General features: G+C 48.5%; 1 pseudogene; it reads left to right on the top strand.

Annotated features, from left to right (window-relative positions):
- The first annotated feature begins 5514 nt into the window (after positions 1–5514).
- On the top strand, positions 5515–6460 carry LOC146172653 (uncharacterized; annotated as a pseudogene).
- Positions 6461–8180: the final 1720 nt, after the last annotated feature.

Here is an 8180-nt window from a genome sequence, read left to right as displayed (position 1 = left end):
CTCTGGTGTTGTAGGGCGTCTTGCTCCCTGACTGCGCTTTCCTCTCGTTTGTGATACGTCGACTGGTCGTCCTCGCCCCTATGGGCCTCCATCATACCGCCGAACCGTCTTTGATGTCCTCCATTCTTCGGCCCACCCTGGCATCCGCGCAACTCAAAGCCTTGTCACGGCTCGTTATGTATGGCCTCGCATCAACGTCGACGTTCACCGCTGATCGCGCACTTGCCTCAGCTGTCAGCAAAGTGCGCCGACACACTGCGACTCATCTTGGATCCTTTGCGTCCCCGGACGTCCGCTTCAGCCACCTACACGCCGATATTGTCGGTCCCCTTCTTCCCTGCGGGAACCACCGCTACATTTTAACCTGCATTGACAAGTTCACGAGAGGGCCTGAAGCGTTGCCCCTTCTGGACATAACGGCGGAGTCGATCGCAAGAGCGCTCATCACACTCTGGATAAGCCGCTACGGTATCCCTTCCACCATTACGACTGATCGTGGTCGTCAATTTGACTCATTATTTGTCAACCTATCTCTATCCCTCGGCGTCACTCTTACCATCCGATTTCCAACGGTATCATTGGACGTTTTCACCGGCAGTTGATCTTCACTTATGGCGTCGGCTTTCCCTGCACCGTGGATTGAGCGCCTATCCTTCGTCTTGCTTGGTCTATGCACCGCACTTCGCAGTGACTCTTCTGCCTGTGCAGCAGAGCTGACGTTTGGTATTACTCTCCGTGTCCGTGGCGAGTTCTTTGAGCCTTCGCCACCTGCTCCTGCTGACGTCACAGATTATTCCTGCTATCTACGCAGCGCTATGGGCACTGTCGTGCTACCACGGCAGCGCCAGTATTCTCGTCGAATCCACATCCCCCCCCTCCCCCCTCCCCCCCGACCTTCAGCAGTGCACTCACGTCTTTGTTCACCACGACTCCGTACGTCCACTCTTACGGCCACCATGATGGTCCATTCTGGGTGCTCCGGTGCGCTTCTAAGCACTTTCTACTGCGCATCAACGGCCGGGAGGACACGATATTCGTTGATTGCCTCAAACCTGCCCATTCTCTTTCCACTTCCTCCTTTCCCTTACGGCGTGGCTAGGGTGTCCACGGAGCAAGTGTGACAGTTACTGCGCCTTTCCCTTCCTGCGAACCAGTTATTTTATTATCAGACGTCATCGCTAGAGGTGGGGAGGGGGGCTGTAGCATGCCATCATGGTCCCGCCGCAAAAGAAGACGACAGTATCAACACGCCTGCCAAGCGCGCGCAGTTTGTTCTTCGTGGCTGCAGGACTGAATGCCGGCGGTTCGTTGTCCCGTTCCCGCCTGGCTAAGCGGGTCCTGTCAAATATATTTGTGGAGACCCGACAATGAGTGTGTCTGTGATTCATCTCCACAACTACAAACAACGCTGAAAGCTAGCCTGCCTTAAGAATAGGAATCAGAAAAGAGTCAGCGATTCTATGGCTGCTCTTTAATGCTGCGCGCGACTTAGACTTGATATATATAACATCAAAGCCATCTTTCAACAGCTGAAACCGAAACCAAAAGTGGTAAGGAATGCAAATCCAATTATAAATTACTTAGCAGTCGTAGGGGAAAACAACATGGTGATCCATGTTCAGGAATGTCTTGAGCATCATTAACAAGAAGAAAAAATGGCACAAAACTTTGGTGTCTATTGAAGCCCCGCTACCAGACTGCATGTGGCATGATCCATGCCGGCTATCATGTCGAGCATGTCATGGTTTGTGTAGTTTCACACTAGCTCATGCATGCAGTAGCAAATACGGCATAAGGCCATGGAGGCCAAAGCTACCGTGACCGTGGTCTAACAACTGGTAATCAGCGGTGGGATGACCGTGACTGTGGTCCGTGAGATGAGCTAGGCCTGACAGTGGTATATCAACTGAGGCGGAGCTGAGATGTCCCAGGTGTGACCCGTGCAACAATTAAGCAGCTCGACAGCAAGCCGGGAGCAATGCAACGAGCCCTTTGTGATGACTGGTTGCCTGCAGCGGAATGACTGCGCTGGATTATTGGCTGCGAAGTTTGGTGAGTGCGGGACTTTCTTCTACTGAGCTTTGCCAGGCTTTATGCTAGTGTAGAAAACAGAGCTGGTAATTGTGTTGTCATTGCTGCTGGGTTAACTTGCAGCAAGGCAATATAGTGGGCATGCAGTAGAGAAGGCAGCACTCGGAACAGCCATGGATTTGAAGTCGTTGCGCAAACCGAAATTGCTGGAGCTTGCGAAGGAGTTGGATCTGAATATCTGTCAGACAAACTCAGAAAACCAGAAGTGGTAAAGGATATTCTTGCGTTGGAAGCTGAAGATGACGAGCTTTCGGAATGTCTTGAGATCATTGAGGAACGGCAACGTCAAGAGAAAGAGGAACGGGAACTTGAAAGTAATTAGGAACGACGAGAGAGAGAGGAACGTCAACTCGCTTTAGATATGTAACGTCTCGAATTAGAGACGGAACGCGCCCGTATCGCAAGTCGGCCTCACTGTGCAGGAGAACGGGAATCGTTCAAAATGAGTGACCTGATGCAGCCGTTTAAGCTTGGAGAGGACATTGGTTTGTTCCTGGTTAACTTCGAACGAACGTGCGAAAAGCAAGGGTTTTATCGGGAAACGTGGCCGCAGCGTTTGCTCACTTTGTTACGCTACCCGGTGAGGCGGCAGACGTAGTCGCTCGCTTGAAAAAAGAGGAAGCAGATGATTACGATAAAGTGAAATCGAGTCTGCTAAAAAAGTACAGGCTGTCAGCAGAAGCGTTCCGCCGGAAGTTTTGGGAGCGTGAGAAAAGCAAGTGAGTCGTAATACAGAGTTTGCCTACAACACGGAGCAAGAAACCATTTAGGAGGTGAAACACCCGTCAGCGCGAGTGAGTGCGGGCGACCAGATAAGGTCGACAGCACGGAGCATGACGCGGCCGTATGCAGTGGCGGCGGAATGCGGCGCGTCGAAGAAGCCGCAGCGACAAAAAAGAAACCTGGAATGGTTGCCTTAACAACTAAAACGGCAGTCATTTCTTTCCACGTCGATAGGCGCCGCCAGCGTGATAGTGGCGCCGCGGGCTTGTGACCTTTTCTGGTCGCCGCAAACAGCGTAGTTTCCACTCGACGGTTTCTTACTCCATGGCCTACAAGCTTATGTCAAACATGTATGAGTGGCTCAAAGACGAAAAAGCGTATGCATGGTGACCACGATAAGGTTGTGCAGTGTATCGGGTTGGAAGTTTTACAGTCGGTTCAACTCGAAGTTTGAGAGGCCGAAGTTCACGCCCTTTAGAGCCAAGGAGAATGTGGTGCGCATGCGAGTGAAAGCAGTCCGGCCGAACATAAAGAGACGGTGGTAGTCGAAGCCAAACGCAAAAAGAGGTTCGAGGCAAGGCAATCGCGCGTCTGTTATACGTACCAGAAGCCGGGTCACTTTTCTGCGCAGTGTCCAGAAACAAAAACAAAGGTCTTGTTTTTGTCGCTATGCAGCACTGACGAGAACACGAAGCTTCTCGAGCCATACACTCCTAGACCTCCTCGTGAACGGGAAAGAGTGTTGTGTGCTTCGATCGATTCTACGGCTACCATGGATATGGTTCAGCCCTCTTACGTAGAACCAGAGGTGTTCACGGGTGAGTGCGCGTGGACCAACAAGCCGTGGAAGCTCACAGCGTGCGTTTGCCCATAGCCAAAATGCTTATTGAAGGGCCTTTCGGTGCTCTTGAGACAGAAAGTGCTGTGTCATCTGTGCTTCCTCATCAGTACCCGTACCTCTTTTCAAACAAGTCCGATCACCTCCTGCGCGAAAAGAGGCTTGTGCTTGTAGAGGGTAGCGTACGCCTTAACCAGATCTAGAGCTCGGGAGCATGCTGCAAAGGCGGTAGTTCCGGAGATGTTAAGCAATGAGAAAGGATCAGAGGCACAGTACGCTGAGATTGAGACCACGTACGCTGTACACGAGCCTGAAAAGTCAAAGTTACTAGAGTGTGAACTACAGCTTGGGGAAGCGGCCCAGCAACGCGACCGCAGCAGCGAGCCGACCGAACCTCGAACAGAATCGGGTTACCTTGGTCGAGCCATTGGCAGCTGAGACTTAGCGTCGGCTCCGATGGCGAGAAATCTGCAGTGACGCCTACAAGCGAAGTGAACTGCACGCCGACCCAAGTAGCTGTAAGAGATCCGGTTCCATCAAATGAGAGTGGGGAACTGGCAGTAACTGAACCGCCTCTCGAGTCAAAAGCAGAAGCTTGTGCAGAGTGTGACGGAGATGGAAACGAGCTAGAAAATGACAGAATTGCGGTTTCCGAAATCAGCTGCGTGGTAGAGCAGGGCACGCAGAAAAACGAAGTGCCGATCAGGGAAACTGCGCAGCCCACGGGTTGTGATCAGCCAGTGAAGACCCACGATGAGTGCGCATCCGCTGTAGAGAGCCACACTTGCGAAGGCGAGAGCGACCAGAGCGGGGGCAGCATCGTTCTTGCCCTGACTCACCGGGTGGTATTCATAGCGCTGAGCGATGCGGCACACATGGCGGCACATCGGAGGTATATACCGGAGGACCAGGGTAAAATGAGTGGCGAGCCGCCAGAGGAAATGCCTAGCTTAAGGGGGCTGGCGTGAGCGGTTGTTGTTCGGACTTGACTGAAAGTGAGTCATGCGCTACTGGTCGCGGTGCAGACGCGGCGGTTACTCGCTCCGGTTACCGCTATAGCTTGCCAGACTTCGCGCTGAAAGAAAACAGAAAGCGAATATTCAAGTGCTGCCACAGAAAAAAGCGGAAAGGCAGGCGCGAGAAAGAATTCTGCCATTGTAAGGTGAGGAAGTTGAAACTATGCGGTCATGCTGAAAAAAGGCGCGACTGGTGCACAACACGTATCCTTCAGCAAAGCGAGTGACTCATGCTCATGTGTTTCTTCGCACAGAAAAAGGAGGGCAACGATGTTCCGGGAAACAGAGAGCCGGAGCTTCATTGAAAAGGGGAGTCTCAATGGTAACGCCGATGGCTTAGGTCGGAGCCCCTAACGTGAGAATTTACAAGCCTCAAAGTTGTCACTTGTTGCTATTTTTCTTCATGAGACACGATTTGAACATATGGTATTGTTTTCTTTGTTTGAAAGTGATGTACAATTGAAGGGCAATTTTCGAATATGTTCCAAGTGCTGCTCAGCTACCCTTTGAGATAGATGGGTGTATAAAAGGGAAAGAGTCTGGCATAACTTAGTGAAGTGTGTGTCGTGCTTGCTGGCTGAGTTTTCAGCGTGCTTTTTTTGCGTGCTTCACCTGGTTCCCCGCTCCGCGTGGCCACCATGAAAATGCAGCTTTCCTGCTACGTCACCGGCACCAGACCTGCATGCGCCGCCGCCGGATTACCTCATCCTGGATCGTGCATGGCCATCACCAGCGAGACAACCATCATCGACTGAAGCAGCTATAAATGTGTCGCATCTGTCGCCGCCGCTCTGTGGGCTCGGTAGCTGTGCAAAAGCGCAGACTACTAATCCGTTTGTCTTCGTAATGCAGTCCTCTCTTTTCGCTAAAGAAACTAGTAATTACTTCCTAATGCAGCTGCGGAGCCTGCAGTGCTGCGCTAGTGTTGTTGTCGATTGTTCTCGTGCCATCCGTTTACTACTACTCTTGTCGGGAGATGTGGAGACCAACCCTGGGCCCAAGAATTCTGAGACTATACTGTCCGAACTGCAGAAATTGACAACTGGACAAGCAACACTAATTTCCGACTTGCAGGACATAAAAGCACAGCTCAAAACAACTGACATAACCTTGGCCGATTTAAACAAACGCATGATTACCCTCGAATCGCACTGCGCCACTCTTTCTGCCCTTAACTCTGAAATAGACAGCCTGAAAACATTAACAACTAAACTGAGCCAGCAGATCATCAAACTAGAAGAACGCGTTGATGACGCAGAAAATCGTTCCCGGCGCAACAATCTGATATTTTATAATATCCCTGACACTAATGCGCCCGAAAACTATCAGGACAATCATTCACCACTGCTCCACACATCTAGATTATGAAATTGACCCGAATCAAATCGAGCGCGCTCACCGTCTCGGCCGTCATTCCACAGATCGCATAAGGCCAATCATTGTAAAGTTCTCATCATCCAAGACCAAAGAAACCATCCTTTCTTATGGCAAAAAGCTTAAAGGCACAAATTATAGCATTGGTGAGGACGTTTCCCCTGCGGTCCGTAACATTCGAAAACAGCTAGTTACCTACGCACGAACAATAACAGATAAATTCGCCTTGCGTTTTAAAACCCTGCACATCGGTCCTAACCGTTACACTTACGACGAGGCTTCACAAACCATAAAGAGATTAAATAGCAGTCATTCCGTCAACATTCGGCAAACAGTTCTAAACATGCACCGCAACCTCTTTATCAGCGATTTTCACGAATATCCGCAGTTTTATTTCAAAGCGCGACATCGTTTCTAATCTGGTCTTATCATCATCCAGCAACTTACTAATCTTGACAGAAACGTGGCTGCACTCTGACATCTCTGACAGGGAGGTCCTAGCTGACTTGCCAAATTTTCGTCTTTTCCGCAAAGACCGTAAAGACAAGAGGGGAGGGGGAGTACTCATTGCAACTAGGCAGGAGCTATCATGCACATACATTAACTTGTCATCAGATATCGAAATATTGTGGATCTTACTTCACTCTTTACCACACTCAGTTCTCATTGGCGTTTGCTACAACCCCCCTAATAACAGTTCAGATTTCCCTCGTAAATTTAATAATGCATTGAATGAAATCAGAATCAAGCACCCTAATGCCACCATTCTACTCTTTGGCGATTTCAATTTTCCTACCATCAATTGGGAGACTCTAACAGCTATGGGTAACAGCGATGCTAACGAATTTCTGGATATTTGCCTTAATTTCAACCTCGTACAAATAATGTCCGAACCAACTCGTGTAACCCATGACTGCGCTAATACCCTCGATCTCATATTGACGGGCCGTCCTGATTATGATCAATCTGTCACATATCATCCAGGTATCAGTGATCCCAAAATAATACATGCATGTTTCACCATTAAACCCCTTTCTCGCATAATCAATAAGCAAACAATTAAACTATATGGGGAAACTATACTGCCATTAATGCCTTCGCGCGTTCCAATTTTTTTTTAGTCAAACTTTAACCAAAGAACAGTTCATGGCAACTGGTCACTATTCAATAGGAAAATTGAAGAATTAGTTGAAAAATTTATTTCTAAAATGACCGTACGAAACAACCAACAGAACCCATGGTTCACCAACACATTAAAAAGTTTGGAAAACAAAAAGAAACGCCTTTACCGCTCAGCTAAAAAACAACACACTGACAACTCATGGAATAAGTATTACGAGGCCGAGAAAGTATATATACCTAAAAAAAAATCGTGAAGCCAAACGCACCTTTTTTCATTCCGATTTACCTAAAATGCTGACCACTAACCCCCGGAAGTTTTGGCAAGTCATTAATCCACAACATGCGCGTACCATTTCAATCGCTGATGAGTCAGGTGAAACAATCTCTGATACAGACTGCGCCAATATATTTAATGAAGCGTTTTCATCCGTATTTACTAACGAATGTGATCCACCTCTTCCTGTACAACAGACATTTATTCACCACCCTATGCCTCCCCTAATATTCTTTCCTGCAGGAATCTTATCATTGATAGAAAACATGAAGCTGTCATCTTCTGCCGATATCGACAATATCAACACTAAAATACTTAAAAACACCAAAGACACATGTGCGTCTTTATTGTCATTGTTGTTCACGCAGTCACTACTCACAGGCCAACTACCCAACGATTGAAAACGTGGGAAAGTCGTTCCAATCTTTAAATCAGGTAACAAGAACTCGCCATTAAATTACCGCCCCATTTCTCTAACCAGCGTACCCTGCAAAATCATGGAGCATGTTATCTATACCCATATCATGGCCTTCCTTGATTCTAAGAACTTTTTTCACCCCGCGCAGCATGGGTTTCGTAGGGGCTACTCTTGTGAAACCCAACTGGCTATTTCCGTGCATGACCTACACATTAACCTTGATTCTAATCAACAGTCCGTAGTCATATTTTTAGATTTGGCTAAAGCCTTCGATAAAGTACCCCACGAACGCTTAATGATAAAACTTTCCCTATTAAATCTGCA

The sequence above is a fragment of the Amblyomma maculatum genome, chromosome 11, assembly GCF_055883805.1.
Source record: "Amblyomma maculatum isolate TAMU_Amacu chromosome 11, ASM5588380v1, whole genome shotgun sequence".
NCBI lineage: Eukaryota > Metazoa > Arthropoda > Arachnida > Ixodida > Ixodidae > Amblyomma > Amblyomma maculatum.
The sequence above is the reverse complement of the archived record's forward strand: the minus strand, read 5'-3'. Positions and strand labels throughout refer to the sequence as shown.